This window comes from Macrosteles quadrilineatus, unplaced genomic scaffold, assembly GCF_028750875.1.
Source record: "Macrosteles quadrilineatus isolate MER2022 unplaced genomic scaffold, UCM_ALF_1.0 Scaffold_65__1_contigs__length_644622, whole genome shotgun sequence".
Taxonomy (NCBI): domain Eukaryota; kingdom Metazoa; phylum Arthropoda; class Insecta; order Hemiptera; family Cicadellidae; genus Macrosteles; species Macrosteles quadrilineatus.
Genome location: NW_026542658.1, coordinates 542376 through 558844, shown reverse-complemented (window position 1 = coordinate 558844; position 16469 = coordinate 542376).

The window sequence follows — 16469 nt, the reverse complement described above, 5'->3', positions numbered from 1 at the left end:
GTGTACAAGGTTGTACAAGTGTGTACAAGCTTGTAAAAGTGTGTACAAGGTTGTACAAGTGTGTACAAGGTTGTACAAGTGTGTACAAGCTTGTACAAGTGTGTACAAGGTTGTACAAGTGTGTACAAGGTTGTTCAAGTGTGTACATGTTTGTACAAGTGTGTTTAAGTTTGTACAAGGTTGTACAAATGTGTACAAGGGTGTACAAAAGTGTTCAAGTGTGCACAAGTTTGTACAAGGGTGTACAAGTGTGTACAAGCTTGTACAAGTGTGTACAAGCTTGTACAAGTGTGTACAAGCTTGTACAAGTGTGTACAAGGGTGTACAGGTTTGTACAAGGTTGTACAAGTGTGTACAAGGGTGTACAAGTATGTACAAGAATGTAAAATTTTGTACAAGTGTGTACAAGGGTGTACAAGTGTGTACAAGGTTGTACAAGTGTGTACAAGGTTTTACAATTGTGTACAAGGTTGTACAAGTGTGTACAAGTGTGTACGAGGTTGTACAAGTGTGTACAAGGTTGTACAAGTGTGTACAAGGTTGTACAAGTGTGTACAAGGTTGTACAAGTGTGTACAAAGTTGTACAAGTGTACACAAGTTTGTACAAGTGTGTACATGTTTGTACAAGTGTGTACAAGTTTGTACAAGGTTGTACAAATGTGTACAAGGGTGTACAAAAGTGTACAAGGGTGCACAAGTTTGTACAAGGGTGTACAAGTGTGTACAAGCTTGTACAAGTGTGTACAAGCTTGTACAAGTGTGTACAAGGGTGTACAGGTTTGTACAAGGTTGTACAAGTGTGTACAACGGTGTACAAGTATGTACAAGAATGTACAATTTTGTACAAGTGTGTACAAGTTTGTAAAAGGTTGTACAAGTGTGTACAAGGTTGTACAAGTGTGTACAAGCTTGAACAAGTGTGTACAAGCTTGAACAAGTGTGTACAAGGTTGTACAAGTGTGTACAAGGTTGTACAAGTGTGTACAAGGTTGCACAAGTGTGTACAAGAGTGTACAATCGTGTACAAGCTTGTACAAGTGTGTACAAGGGTGTACAGGTTTGTACAAGGTTGTACAAGTGTGTACAAGTTTGTACAAGTGTGTACAAGTTTGTACAAGTGTGTACAAGTTTGTACAAGTTTGTACAAATGTATACAAGGGTGTACAAAAGTGTACAAGGGTGCACAAGTTTGTACAAGGGTGTACAAGTGTGTACAAGCTTGTACAAGTGTGTACAAGGGTGTACAGGTTTGTACAATTTTGTACAAGTGTTTACAAGGGTGTACAAGTATGTACAAGAATGTACAAGTTTGTACAAGTGTGTACAAGTTTGTAAAAGGTTGTACATGTGTGTACAAGGGTGTACAAGTGTGTACAAGGGTGCACAAGTGTGTACAAGGGTGTACAATCGTGTACAAGCTTGTACAAGTGTGTACAAGGGTGTACAGGTTTGTACAAGGTTGTACAAGTGTGTACAAGGGTGTACAAATGTATACAAGGATGTAAAAGTTTGTACAAGTGTGTACAAGTTTGTACAAGGTTGTACAAGTAAGTACAAGTTTGTACAAGAATGTACAAGTGTGTACAAGGTTTTACAATTGTGTAAAAGGTTGTACAAGTGTGTACAAGGTTGTACAAGTGTGTACAAGCTTGTACAAGTGTGTACAAGGTTGTACAAGTGTGTTCAAGGTTGTACAAGTGTATACAAGCTTGTACAAGTGTGTACAAGGTTGTACAAGTGTGTACAAGGTTGTTCAAGTGTGTACATGTTTGTACAAGTGTGTTTAAGTTTGTACAAGGTTGTACAAATGTGTACAAGGGTGTACAAAAGTGTTCAAGGGTGCACAAGTTTGTACAAGGTTGTACAAGTAAGTACAAGTTTGTACAAGAATGTACAAGTGTGTACAAGGTTTTACAATTGTGTAAAAGGTTGTACAAGTGTGTACAAGGTTGTACAAGTGTGTACAAGCTTGTACAAGTGTGTACAAGCTTGTACAAGTGTGTACAAGGTTGTACAAGTGTGTACAAGGTTGTTCAAGTGTGTACATGTTTGTACAAGTGTGTTTAAGTTTGTACAAGGTTGTACAAATGTGTACAAGGGTGTACAAAAGTGTTCAAGGGTGCACAAGTTTGTACAAGGGTATACAAGTGTGTACAAGCTTGTACAAGTGTGTACAAGCTTGTACAAGTGTGTACAAGCTTGTACAAGTGTGTACAAGGGTGTACAGGTTTGTACAAGGTTGTACAAGTGTGTACAAGGGTGTACAAGTATGTACAAGAATGAAAAATTTTGTACAAGTGTGTACAAGGGTGTACAAGTGTGTACAAGGTTGTAAAAGTGTGTACAAGGTTTTACAATTGTGTACAAGGTTGTACAAGTGTGTACAAGGTTGTACAAGTGTGTACGAGGTTGTACAAGTGTGTACAAGGTTGTACAAGTGTGTACAAGGTTGTACAAGTGTGTACAAGGTTGTACAAGTGTAAACAAGTTTGTACAAGTGTGTACAAGTTTGTACAAGTGTGTACAAGTTTGTACAAGGTTGTACAAATGTGTACAAGGGTGTACAAAAGTTTACAAGGGTGCACAAGTTTGTACAAGGGTGTACAAGTGTGTACAAGCTTGTACAAGTGTGTAAAAGCTTGTACAAGTGTGTACAAGGGTGTACAGGTTTGTACAAGGTTGTACAAGTGTGTACAAGGGTGTACAAGTATGTACAAGAATGTACAATTTTGTACAAGTGTGTACAAGTTTGTAAAAGGTTGTACAAGTGTGTACAAGGGTGTACAAGTGTGTACAAGGTTGTACAAGTGTGTACAAGCTTGAACAAGTGTGTACAAGGTTGTACAAGTGTGTACAAGGTTGTACAAGTGTGTACAAGGTTGCACAAGTGTGTACAAGAGTGTACAATCGTGTACAAGCTTGTACAAGTGTGTACAAGGGTGTACAGGTTTGTACAAGGTTGTACAAGTGTGTACAAGGTTGTACAAGTGTGTACAAGGGTGTACAAGTTTGTACAAGTGTGTACAAGTTTGTACAAGTGTGTACAAGTTTGTACAAGTTTGTACAAATGTATACAAGGGTGTACAAAAGTGTACAAGGGTGCACAAGTTTGTACAAGAATGTACAAGTGTGTACAAGCCTGTACAAGTGTGTACAAGCTTGTACAAGTGTGTACAAGGGTGTACAGGTTTGTACAATTTTGTAAAGTGTTTACAAGGGTGTACAAGTATGTACAAGAATGTACAAGTTTGTACAAGTGTGTACAAGTTTGTAAAAGGTTGTACATGTGTGTACAAGGGTGTACAAGTGTGTACAAGGGTGCACAAGTGTGTACAAGGGTGTACAATCGTGTACAAGCTTGTACAAGTGTGTACAAGGGTGTACAGGTTTGTACAAGGTTGTACAAGTGTGTACAAGGGTGTACAAATGTATACAAGGATGTAAAAGTTTGTACAAGTGTGTACAAGTTTGTACAAGGTTGTACAATTAAGTACAAGTTTGTACAAGAATGTACAAGTGTGTACAAGGTTTTACAATTGTGTAAAAGGTTGTACAAGTGTGTACAAGGTTGTTCAAGTGTGTACATGTTTGTACAAGTGTGTTTAAGTTTGTACAAGGTTGTACAAATGTGTACAAGGGTGTACAAAAGTGTTCAAGGGTGCACAAGTTTGTACAAGGGTGTACAAGTGTGTACAAGCTTGTACAAGTGTGTACAAGCTTGTACAAGTGTGTACAAGCTTGTACAAGTGTGTACAAGGGTGTACAGGTTTGTACAAGGTTGTACAAGTGTGTACAAGGGTGTACAAGTATGTACAAGAATGTAAAATTTTCTACAAGTGTGTACAAGGGTGTACAAGTGTGTACAAGGTTGTACAAGTGTGTACAAGGTTTTACAATTGTGTACAAGGTTGTACAAGTGTGTACAAGGTTGTACAAGTGTGTACGAGGTTGTACAAGTGTGTACAAGGTTGTACAAGTGTGTACAAGGTTGTACAAGTGTGTACAAGGTTGTACAAGTGTACACAAGTTTGTACAAGTGTGTACAAGTTTGTACAAGTGTGTACAAGTTTGTACAAGGTTGTACAAATGTGTACAAGGGTGTACAAAAGTGTACAAGGGTGCACAAGTTTGTACAAGGGTGTACAAGTGTGTACAAGCTTGTACAAGTGTGTACAAGCTTGTACAAGTGTGTACAAGGGTGTACAGGTTTGTACAAGGTTGTACAAGTGTGTACAACGGTGTACAAGTATGTACAAGAATGTACAATTTTGTACAAGTGTGTACAAGTTTGTAAAAGGTTGTACAAGTGTGTACAAGGGTGTACAAGTGTGTACAAGGTTGTACAAGTGTGTACAAGCTTGAACAAGTGTGTACAAGGTTGTACAAGTGTGTACAAGGCTGTACAAGTGTGTACAAGGTTGTACAAGTGTGTACAAGGTTTTACAATTGTGTACAAGCTTGTACAAGTGTGTACAAGGGTGTACAGGTTTGTACAAGGTTGTACAAGTGTGTACAAGGTTGTACAAGTGTGTACAAGGGTGTACAAGTTTGTACAAGTGTGTACAAGTTTGTACAAGTGTGTACAAGTTTGTACAAGTTTGTACAAATGTATACAAGGGTGTACAAAAGTGTACAAGGGTGCACAAGTTTGTACAAGGGTGTACAAGTGTGTACAAGCTTGTACAAGTGTGTACAAGCTTGTACAAGTGTGTACAAGGGTGTACAGGTTTGTACAATTTTGTACAAGTGTTTACAAGGGTGTACAAGTATGTACAAGAATGTACAAGTTTGTACAAGTGTGTACAAGTTTGTTAAAGGTTGTACATGTGTGTACAAGGGTGTACAAGTGTGTACAAGGGTGCACAAGTGTGTACAAGGGTGTACAATCGTGTACAAGCTTGTACAAGTGTGTACAAGGGTGTACAGGTTTGTACAAGGTTGTACAAGTGTGTACAAGGGTGTACAAATGTATACAAGGATGTAAAAGTTTGTACAAGTGTGTACAAGTTTGTACAAGGTTGTACAAGTAAGTACAAGTTTGTACAAGAATGTACAAGTGTGTACAAGGTTTTACAATTGTGTAAAAGGTTGTACAAGTGTGTACAAGGTTGTACAAGTGTGTACAAGCTTGTAAAAGTGTGTACAAGGTTGTACAAGTGTGTACAAGGTTGTACAAGTGTGTACAAGCTTGTACAAGTGTGTACAAGGTTGTACAAGTGTGTACAAGGTTGTTCAAGTGTGTACATGTTTGTACAAGTGTGTTTAAGTTTGTACAAGGTTGTACAAATGTGTACAAGGGTGTACAAAAGTGTTCAAGTGTGCACAAGTTTGTACAAGGGTGTACAAGTGTGTACAAGCTTGTACAAGTGTGTACAAGCTTGTACAAGTGTGTACAAGCTTGTACAAGTGTGTACAAGGGTGTACAGGTTTGTACAAGGTTGTACAAGTGTGTACAAGGGTGTACAAGTATGTACAAGAATGTAAAATTTTGTACAAGTGTGTACAAGGGTGTACAAGTGTGTACAAGGTTGTACAAGTGTGTACAAGGTTTTACAATTGTGTACAAGGTTGTACAAGTGTGTACAAGTGTGTACGAGGTTGTACAAGTGTGTACAAGGTTGTACAAGTGTGTACAAGGTTGTACAAGTGTGTACAAGGTTGTACAAGTGTGTACAAAGTTGTACAAGTGTACACAAGTTTGTACAAGTGTGTACATGTTTGTACAAGTGTGTACAAGTTTGTACAAGGTTGTACAAATGTGTACAAGGGTGTACAAAAGTGTACAAGGGTGCACAAGTTTGTACAAGGGTGTACAAGTGTGTACAAGCTTGTACAAGTGTGTACAAGCTTGTACAAGTGTGTACAAGGGTGTACAGGTTTGTACAAGGTTGTACAAGTGTGTACAACGGTGTACAAGTATGTACAAGAATGTACAATTTTGTACAAGTGTGTACAAGTTTGTAAAAGGTTGTACAAGTGTGTACAAGGTTGTACAAGTGTGTACAAGCTTGAACAAGTGTGTACAAGCTTGAACAAGTGTGTACAAGGTTGTACAAGTGTGTACAAGGTTGTACAAGTGTGTACAAGGTTGCACAAGTGTGTACAAGAGTGTACAATCGTGTACAAGCTTGTACAAGTGTGTACAAGGGTGTACAGGTTTGTACAAGGTTGTACAAGTGTGTACAAGTTTGTACAAGTGTGTACAAGTTTGTACAAGTGTGTACAAGTTTGTACAAGTTTGTACAAATGTATACAAGGGTGTACAAAAGTGTACAAGGGTGCACAAGTTTGTACAAGGGTGTACAAGTGTGTACAAGCTTGTACAAGTGTGTACAAGCTTGTACAAGTGTGTACAAGGGTGTACAGGTTTGTACAATTTTGTACAAGTGTTTACAAGGGTGTACAAGTATGTACAAGAATGTACAAGTTTGTACAAGTGTGTACAAGTTTGTAAAAGGTTGTACATGTGTGTACAAGGGTGTACAAGTGTGTACAAGGGTGCACAAGTGTGTACAAGGGTGTACAATCGTGTACAAGCTTGTACAAGTGTGTACAAGGGTGTACAGGTTTGTACAAGGTTGTACAAGTGTGTACAAGGGTGTACAAATGTATACAAGGATGTAAAAGTTTGTACAAGTGTGTACAAGTTTGTACAAGGTTGTACAAGTAAGTACAAGTTTGTACAAGAATGTACAAGTGTGTACAAGGTTTTACAATTGTGTAAAAGGTTGTACAAGTGTGTACAAGGTTGTACAAGTGTGTACAAGCTTGTACAAGTGTGTACAAGGTTGTACAAGTGTGTTCAAGGTTGTACAAGTGTATACAAGCTTGTACAAGTGTGTACAAGGTTGTACAAGTGTGTACAAGGTTGTTCAAGTGTGTACATGTTTGTACAAGTGTGTTTAAGTTTGTACAAGGTTGTACAAATGTGTACAAGGGTGTACAAAAGTGTTCAAGGGTGCACAAGTTTGTACAAGGGTGTACAAGTGTGTACAAGCTTGTACAAGTGTGTACAAGCTTGTACAAGTGTGTACAAGCTTGTACAAGTGTGTACAAGCTTGTACAAGTGTGTACAAGGGTGTACAGGTTTGTACAAGGTTGTACAAGTGTGTACAAGGGTGTACAAGTATGTACAAGAATGTAAAATTTTGTACAAGTGTGTACAAGGGTGTACAAGTGTGTACAAGGTTGTACAAGTGTGTACAAGGTTTTACAATTGTGTACAAGGTTGTACAAGTGTGTACAAGGTTGTACAAGTGTGTACGAGGTTGTACAAGTGTGTACAAGGTTGTACAAGTGTGTACAAGGTTGTACAAGTGTGTACAAGTTTGTACAAGTGTGTACAAGTTTGTAAAAGGTTGTACATGTGTGTACAAGGGTGTACAAGTGTGTACAAGGGTGCACAAGTGTGTACAAGGGTGTACAATCGTGTACAAGCTTGTACAAGTGTGTACAAGGGTGTACAGGTTTGTACAAGGTTGTACAAGTGTGTACAAGGGTGTACAAATGTATACAAGGATGTAAAAGTTTGTACAAGTGTGTACAAGTTTGTACAAGGTTGTACAAGTAAGTACAAGTTTGTACAAGAATGTACAAGTGTGTACAAGGTTTTACAATTGTGTAAAAGGTTGTACAAGTGTGTACAAGGTTGTACAAGTGTGTACAAGCTTGTACAAGTGTGTACAAGGTTGTACAAGTGTGTACAAGGTTGAACAAGTGTGTACAAGCTTGTACAAGTGTGTACAAGGTTGTACAAGTGTGTACAAGGTTGTTCAAGTGTGTACATGTTTGTACAAGTGTGTTTAAGTTTGTACAAGGTTGTACAAATGTGTACAAGGGTGTACAAAAGTGTTCAAGGGTGCACAAGTTTGTACAAGGGTGTACAAGTGTGTACAAGCTTGTACAAGTGTGTACAAGCTTGTACAAGTGTGTACAAGCTTGTACAAGTGTGTACAAGGGTGTACAGGTTTGTACAAGGTTGTACAAGTGTGTACAAGGGTGTACAAGTATGTACAAGAATGTAAAATTTTGTACAAGTGTGTACAAGGGTGTACAAGTGTGTACAAGGTTGTACAAGTGTGTACAAGGTTTTAAAATTGTGTACAAGGTTGTACAAGTGTGTACAAGGTTTTACAATTGTGTACAAGGTTGTACAAGTGTGTACAAGGTTGTACAAGTGTGTACGAGGTTGTACAAGTGTGTACAAGGTTGTACAAGTGTGTACAAGGTTGTACAAGTGTGTACAAGGTTGTACAAGTGTACACAAGTTTGTACAAGTGTGTACAAGTTTGTACAAGTGTGTACAAGTTTGTACAAGGTTGTACAAATGTGTACAAGGGTGTACAAAAGTGTACAAGGGTGCACAAGTTTGTACAAGGGTGTACAAGTGTGTACAAGCTTGTACAAGTGTGTACAAGGGTGTACAGGTTTGTACAAGGTTGTACAAGTGTGTACAACGGTGTACAAGTATGTACAAGAATGTACAATTTTGTACAAGTGTGTACAAGTTTGTAAAAGGTTGTACAAGTGTGTACAAGGTTGTACAAGTGTGTACAAGGTTTTACAATTGTGTACAAGCTTGTACAAGTGTGTACAAGGGTGTACAGGTTTGTACAAGGTTGTACATGTGTGTACAAGGGTGTACAAGTGTGTACAAGTTTGTACAATTTTGTAAAGTGTTTACAAGGGTGTACAAGTATGTACAAGAATGTACAAGTTTGTACAAGTGTGTACAAGTTTGTAAAAGGTTGTACATGTGTGTACAAGGGTGTACAAGTGTGTACAAGGGTGCACAAGTGTGTACAAGGGTGTACAATCGTGTACAAGCTTGTACAAGTGTGTACAAGGGTGTACAGGTTTGTACAAGGTTGTACAAGTGTGTACAAGGGTGTACAAATGTATACAAGGATGTAAAAGTTTGTACAAGTGTGTACAAGTTTGTACAAGGTTGTACAATTAAGTACAAGTTTGTACAAGAATGTACAAGTGTGTACAAGGTTTTACAATTGTGTAAAAGGTTGTACAAGTGTGTACAAGGTTGTTCAAGTGTGTACATGTTTGTACAAGTGTGTTTAAGTTTGTACAAGGTTGTACAAATGTGTACAAGGGTGTACAAAAGTGTTCAAGGGTGCACAAGTTTGTACAAGGGTGTACAAGTGTGTACAAGCTTGTACAAGTGTGTACAAGCTTGTACAAGTGTGTACAAGCTTGTACAAGTGTGTACAAGCTTGTACAAGTGTGTACAAGGGTGTACAGGTTTGTACAAGGTTGTACAAGTGTGTACAAGGGTGTACAAGTATGTACAAGAATGTAAAATTTTCTACAAGTGTGTACAAGGGTGTACAAGTGTGTACAAGGTTGTACAAGTGTGTACAAGGTTTTACAATTGTGTACAAGGTTGTACAAGTGTGTACAAGGTTGTACAAGTGTGTACGAGGTTGTACAAGTGTGTACAAGGTTGTACAAGTGTGTACAAGGTTGTACAAGTGTGTACAAGGTTGTACAAGTGTACACAAGTTTGTACAAGTGTGTACAAGTTTGTACAAGTGTGTACAAGTTTGTACAAGGTTGTACAAATGTGTACAAGGGTGTACAAAAGTGTACAAGGGTGCACAAGTTTGTACAAGGGTGTACAAGTGTGTACAAGCTTGTACAAGTGTGTACAAGCTTGTACAAGTGTGTACAAGGGTGTACAGGTTTGTACAAGGTTGTACAAGTGTGTACAACGGTGTACAAGTATGTACAAGAATGTACAATTTTGTACAAGTGTGTACAAGTTTGTAAAAGGTTGTACAAGTGTGTACAAGGGTGTACAAGTGTGTACAAGGTTGTACAAGTGTGTACAAGCTTGAACAAGTGTGTACAAGGTTGTACAAGTGTGTACAAGGTTGTACAAGTGTGTACAAGGTTGTACAAGTGTGTACAAGGTTTTACAATTGTGTACAAGCTTGTACAAGTGTGTACAAGGGTGTACAGGTTTGTACAAGGTTGTACAAGTGTGTACAAGGTTGTACAAGTGTGTACAAGGGTGTACAAGTTTGTACAAGTGTGTACAAGTTTGTACAAGTGTGTACAAGTTTGTACAAGTTTGTACAAATGTATACAAGGGTGTACAAAAGTGTACAAGGGTGCACAAGTTTGTACAAGGGTGTACAAGTGTGTACAAGCTTGTACAAGTGTGTACAAGCTTGTACAAGTGTGTACAAGGGTGTACAGGTTTGTACAATTTTGTACAAGTGTTTACAAGGGTGTACAAGTATGTACAAGAATGTACAAGTTTTTACAAGTGTGTACAAGTTTGTTAAAGGTTGTACATGTGTGTACAAGGGTGTACAAGTGTGTACAAGGGTGCACAAGTGTGTACAAGGGTGTACAATCGTGTACAAGCTTGTACAAGTGTGTACAAGGGTGTACAGGTTTGTACAAGGTTGTACAAGTGTGTACAAGGGTGTAGAAATGTATACAAGGATGTAAAAGTTTGTACAAGTGTGTACAAGTTTGTACAAGGTTGTACAAGTAAGTACAAGTTTGTACAAGAATGTACAAGTGTGTACAAGGTTTTACAATTGTGTAAAAGGTTGTACAAGTGTGTACAAGGTTGTACAAGTGTGTACAAGCTTGTAAAAGTGTGTACAAGGTTGTACAAGTGTGTACAAGGTTGTACAAGTGTGTACAAGCTTGTACAAGTGTGTACAAGGTTGTACAAGTGTGTACAAGGTTGTTCAAGTGTGTACATGTTTGTACAAGTGTGTTTAAGTTTGTACAAGGTTGTACAAATGTGTACAAGGGTGTACAAAAGTGTTCAAGTGTGCACAAGTTTGTACAAGGGTGTACAAGTGTGTACAAGCTTGTACAAGTGTGTACAAGGGTGTACAGGTTTGTACAAGGTTGTACAAGTGTGTACAAGGGTGTACAAGTATGTACAAGAATGTAAAATTTTGTACAAGTGTGTACAAGGGTGTACAAGTGTGTACAAGGTTGTACAAGTGTGTACAAGGTTTTACAATTGTGTACAAGGTTGTACAAGTGTGTACAAGGTTGTACAAGTGTGTACGAGGTTGTACAAGTGTGTACAAGGTTGTACAAGTGTGTACAAGGTTGTACAAGTGTGTACAAGGTTGTACAAGTGTGTACAAAGTTGTACAAGTGTACACAAGTTTGTACAAGTGTGTACATGTTTGTACAAGTGTGTACAAGTTTGTACAAGGGTGTACAAGTGTGTACAAGCTTGTACAAGTGTGTACAAGCTTGTACAAGTGTGTACAAGGGTGTACAGGTTTGTACAAGGTTGTACAAGTGTGTACAACGGTGTACAAGTATGTACAAGAATGTACAATTTTGTACAAGTGTGTACAAGTTTGTAAAAGGTTGTACAAGTGTGTACAAGGTTGTACAAGTGTGTACAAGCTTGAACAAGTGTGTACAAGCTTGAACAAGTGTGTACAAGGTTGTACAAGTGTGTACAAGGTTGTACAAGTGTGTACAAGGTTGCACAAGTGTGTACAAGAGTGTACAATCGTGTACAAGCTTGTACAAGTGTGTACAAGGGTGTACAGGTTTGTACAAGGTTGTACAAGTGTGTACAAGTTTGTACAAGTGTGTACAAGTTTGTACAAGTGTGTACAAGTTTGTACAAGTTTGTACAAATGTATACAAGGGTGTACAAAAGTGTACAAGGGTGCACAAGTTTGTACAAGGGTGTACAAGTGTGTACAAGCTTGTACAAGTGTGTACAAGCTTGTACAAGTGTGTACAAGCTTGTACAAGTGTGTACAAGGGTGTACAGGTTTGTACAATTTTGTACAAGTGTTTACAAGGGTGTACAAGTATGTACAAGAATGTACAAGTTTGTACAAGTGTGTACAAGTTTGTAAAAGGTTGTACATGTGTGTACAAGGGTGTACAAGTGTGTACAAGGGTGCACAAGTGTGTACAAGGGTGTACAATCGTGTACAAGCTTGTACAAGTGTGTACAAGGGTGTACAGGTTTGTACAAGGTTGTACAAGTGTGTACAAGGGTGTACAAATGTATACAAGGATGTAAAAGTTTGTACAAGTGTGTACAAGTTTGTACAAGGTTGTACAAGTAAGTACAAGTTTGTACAAGAATTTACAAGTGTGTACAAGGTTTTACAATTGTGTAAAAGGTTGTACAAGTGTGTACAAGGTTGTACAAGTGTGTACAAGCTTGTACAAGTGTGTACAAGGTTGTACAAGTGTGTTCAAGGTTGTACAAGTGTATACAAGCTTGTACAAGTGTGTACAAGGTTGTACAAGTGTGTACAAGGTTGTTCAAGTGTGTACATGTTTGTACAAGTGTGTTTAAGTTTGTACAAGGTTGTACAAATGTGTACAAGGGTGTACAAAAGTGTTCAAGGGTGCACAAGTTTGTACAAGGGTGTACAAGTGTGTACAAGCTTGTACAAGTGTGTACAAGCTTGTACAAGTGTGTACAAGCTTGTACAAGTGTGTACAAGCTTGTACAAGTGTGTACAAGGGTGTACAGGTTTGTACAAGGTTGTACAAGTGTGTACAAGGGTGTACAAGTATGTACAAGAATGTAAAATTTTGTACAAGTGTGTACAAGGGTGTACAAGTGTGTACAAGGTTGTACAAGTGTGTACAAGGTTTTACAATTGTGTACAAGGTTGTACAAGTGTGTACAAGGTTGTACAAGTGTGTACGAGGTTGTACAAGTGTGTACAAGGTTGTACAAGTGTGTACAAGGTTGTACAAGTGTGTACAAGTTTGTACAAGTGTGTACAAGTTTGTAAAAGGTTGTACATATGTGTACAAGGGTGTACAAGTGTGTACAAGGGTGCACAAGTGTGTACAAGGGTGTACAATCGTGTACAAGCTTGTACAAGTGTGTACAAGGGTGTACAGGTTTGTACAAGGTTGTACAAGTGTGTACAAGGGTGTACAAATGTATACAAGGATGTAAAAGTTTGTACAAGTGTGTACAAGTTTGTACAAGGTTGTACAAGTAAGTACAAGTTTGTACAAGAATGTACAAGTGTGTACAAGGTTTTACAATTGTGTAAAAGGTTGTACAAGTGTGTACAAGGTTGTACAAGTGTGTACAAGCTTGTACAAGTGTGTACAAGGTTGTACAAGTGTGTACAAGGTTGAACAAGTGTGTACAAGCTTGTACAAGTGTGTACAAGGTTGTACAAGTGTGTACAAGGTTGTTCAAGTGTGTACATGTTTGTACAAGTGTGTTTAAGTTTGTACAAGGTTGTACAAATGTGTACAAGGGTGTACAAAAGTGTTCAAGGGTGCACAAGTTTGTACAAGGGTGTACAAGTGTGTACAAGCTTGTACAAGTGTGTACAAGCTTGTACAAGTGTGTACAAGCTTGTACAAGTGTGTACAAGCTTGTACAAGTGTGTACAAGGGTGTACAGGTTTGTACAAGGTTGTACAAGTGTGTACAAGGGTGTACAAGTATGTACAAGAATGTAAAATTTTGTACAAGTGTGTACAAGGGTGTACAAGTGTGTACAAGGTTGTACAAGTGTGTACAAGGTTTTACAATTGTGTACAAGGTTGTACAAGTGTGTACAAGGTTGTACAAGTGTGTACGAGGTTGTACAAGTGTGTACAAGGTTGTACAAGTGTGTACAAGGTTGTACAAGTGTGTACAAGGGTGTACAGGTTTGTACAAGGTTGTACAAGTGTGTACAAGGGTGTACAAGTATGTACAAGAATGTAAAATTTTGTACAAGTGTGTACAAGGGTGTACAAGTGTGTACAAGGTTGTACAAGTGTGTACAAGGTTTTACAATTGTGTACAAGGTTGTACAAGTGTGTACAAGGTTTTACAATTGTGTACAAGGTTGTACAAGTGTGTACAAGGTTGTACAAGTGTGTACGAGGTTGTACAAGTGTGTACGAGGTTGTACAAGTGTGTACAAGGTTGTACAAGTGTGTACAAGGTTGTACAAGTGTGTACAAGGTTGTACAAGTGTACACAAGTTTGTACAAGTGTGTACAAGTTTGTACAAGTGTGTACAAGTTTGTACAAGGTTGTACAAATGTGTACAAGGGTGTACAAAAGTGTACAAGGGTGCACAAGTTTGTACAAGGGTGTACAAGTGTGTACAAGCTTGTACAAGTGTGTACAAGCTTGTACAAGTGTGTACAAGGGTGTACAGGTTTGTACAAGGTTGTACAAGTGTGTACAACGGTGTACAAGTATGTACAAGAATGTACAATTTTGTACAAGTGTGTACAAGTTTGTAAAAGGTTGTACAAGTGTGTACAAGGTTGTACAAGTGTGTACAAGGTTTTACAATTGTGTACAAGCTTGTACAAGTGTGTACAAGGGTGTACAGGTTTGTACAAGGTTGTACAAGTGTGTACAAGGTTGTACAAGTGTGTACAAGGGTGTACAAGTTTGTACAAGTGTGTACAAGTTTGTACAAGTGTGTACAAGTTTGTACAAGTTTGTACAAATGTATACAAGGGTGTACAAAAGTGTACAAGGGTGCAAAAGTTTGTACAAGGGTGTACAAGTGTGTACAAGCTTGTACAAGTGTGTACAAGCTTGTACAAGTGTGTACAAGGGTGTACAGGTTTGTACAATTTTGTACAAGTGTTTACAAGGGTGTACAAGTATGTACAAGAATGTACAAGTTTGTACAAGTGTGTACAAGTTTGTAAAAGGTTGTACATGTGTGTACAAGGGTGTACAAGTGTGTACAAGGGTGCACAAGTGTGTACAAGGGTGTACAATCGTGTACAAGCTTGTACAAGTGTGTACAAGGGTGTACAGGTTTGTACAAGGTTGTACAAGTGTGTACAAGGGTGTACAAATGTATACAAGGATGTAAAAGTTTGTACAAGTGTGTACAAGTTTGTACAAGGTTGTACAAGTAAGTACAAGTTTGTACAAGAATGTACAAGTGTGTACAAGGTTTTACAATTGTGTAAAAGGTTGTACAAGTGTGTACAAGGTTGTACAAGTGTGTACAAGCTTGTACAAGTGTGTACAAGGTTGTACAAATGTGTACAAGGTTGTACAAGTGTGTACAAGGTTGTACAAGTGTGTACAAGCTTGTACAAGTGTGTACAAGGTTGTACAAGTGTGTACAAGCTTGTACAAGTGTGTACAAGGGTGTACAAGTGTGTACAAGCTTGTACAAGTGTGTACAAGGGTGTACAGGTTTGTACAAGGTTGTACAAGTGTGTACAAGGGTGTACAAGTATGTACAAGAATGTAAAATTTTGTACAAGTGTGTACAAGGGTGTACAAGTGTGTACAAGGTTGTACAAGTGTGTACAAGGTTTTACAATTGTGTACAAGGTTGTACAAGTGTGCACAAGGTTGTACAAGTGTGTACGAGGTTGTACAAGTGTGTACAAGGTTGTACAAGTGTGTACAAGGTTGTACAAGTGTGTACAAGGTTGTACAAGTGTACAAAAGTTTGTACAAGTGTGTACAAGTTTGTACAAGTGTGTACAAGTTTGTACAAGGTTGTACAAATGTGTACAAGGGTGTACAAAAGTGTACAAGGGTGCACAAGTTTGTACAAGGGTGTACAAGTGTGTACAAGCTTGTACAAGTGTGTACAAGCTTGTACAAGTGTGTACAAGGGTGTACAGGTTTGTACAAGGTTGTACAAGTGTGTACAACGGTGTACAAGTATGTACAAGAATGTACAATTTTGTACAAGTGTGTACAAGTTTGTAAAAGGTTGTACAAGTGTGTACAAGGGTGTACAAAAGTGTACAAGGTTGTACAAGTGTGTACGAGCTTGAACAAGTGTGTACAAGGTTGTACAAGTGTGTACAAGGTTGTACAAGTGTGTACAAGGTTGCACAAGTGTGTACAAGAGTGTACAATCGTGTACAAGCTTGTACAAGTGTGTACAAGGGTGTACAGGTTTGTACAAGGTTGTACAAGTGTGTACAAGGTTGTACCAGTGTGTACAAGGGTGTACAAGTTTGTACAAGTGTGTACAAGTTTGTACAAGTGTGTACAAGTTTGTACAAGTTTGTACAAATGTATACAAGGGTGTACAAAAGTGTACAAGGGTGCACAAGTTTGTACAAGGGTGTACAAGTGTGTAGAAGCTTGTACAAGTGTGTACAAGCTTGTACAAGTGTGTACAAGCTTGTACAAGTGTGTACAAGGGTGTACAGGTTTGTACAATTTTGTACAAGTGTTTACAAGGGTGTACAAGTATGTACAAGAATGTACAAGTTTGTACAAGTGTGTACAAGTTTGTAAAAGGTTGTACATGTGTGTACAAGGGTGTACAAGTGTGTACAAGGGTGCACAAGTGTGTACAAGGGTGTACAATCGTGTACAAGCTTGTACAAGTGTGTACAAAGGTGTACAGGTTTGTACAAGGTTGTACAAGTGTGTACAAGGGTGTACAAATGTATACAAGGATGTAAAAGTTTGTACAAGTGTGTACAAGTTTGTACAAGGTTGTACAAGTAAGTACAAGTTTGTACAAGAA